The 832-nt window shown below is 40.9% G+C and overlaps 1 pseudogene; it reads left to right on the forward strand.

Moving 5' to 3' along the window:
- The first annotated feature begins 388 nt into the window (after positions 1–388).
- On the forward strand, positions 389–485 carry LOC113434559 (U6 spliceosomal RNA; annotated as a pseudogene).
- Positions 486–832: the final 347 nt, after the last annotated feature.

Raw genomic sequence — 832 nt, forward strand, 5'->3', positions numbered from 1 at the left:
AGCCACCTTCAGAATGGTGCACCCATGTTGGAATACCAGGTCAACTGGCAGAGTCAGGTCTTCAAGTCCTTATCGAAGATCAGTAGGATGGCTGTAGATCTCAACTCAATGGAATAGATTCTTCTCCTAGACCCTATCCACCCCAAATTCCTTGACTGATGGAGTCTACAGCATGCACCTTCTGCCAGCAGAGGTGGGGTGGGTCAATCCCATTGGCGTGACACAGTTCTTCAGATAACTTAGACCCATGCCATGAAGGGCTTTAAAGGTGATAACCAATATCTTAAAACAAACTAGCAGTTAATGCAGCTCACTGAACAGCAGTGTAACATGGACCACCCTGGAGCCCCCAAGAACTGCCCACCCTGCCACATTCTGCACCAGTTATAGCTTCTGAATGCTGATACTAAATGCTGGAATTGGAATGATACAGAGAAGATTAACGTGGTCCTTGCACAAGGATTAGAGTTATGGTTTATGGTTTTGGTACAAATCACTTCCAAAAGGGGAGTTTCAAAATTGTCAAAAAAGAATCACCCCCTTTGAAAAAAGGATAATTCATTTTTGTAAAATGCACACCACATTTACGGGCATTAGAGAGGATTTTTCTCATGCTACACAATTTCTTGTTTGTTCCAGTGCACATTTTTCAACATGGTTTCCATATTAAAATTAATATCTTAATTTATACAGTATGTGTGTGTCTACTACATCTTGGTATTGCCATGTCACTTATTCACACTTTCTTCTTTTCCATCACAGTTGCATCTGGTGTGTTTTCAGCCAAATCAGTTTGTACTGGAAAACTCCATAATGTTTTAACTTGCTTGTT

Source organism: Pseudonaja textilis, chromosome 3, assembly GCF_049901715.1.
Source record: "Pseudonaja textilis isolate UNSWEBS1 chromosome 3, rPseTex1.2, whole genome shotgun sequence".
Taxonomy (NCBI): domain Eukaryota; kingdom Metazoa; phylum Chordata; class Lepidosauria; order Squamata; family Elapidae; genus Pseudonaja; species Pseudonaja textilis.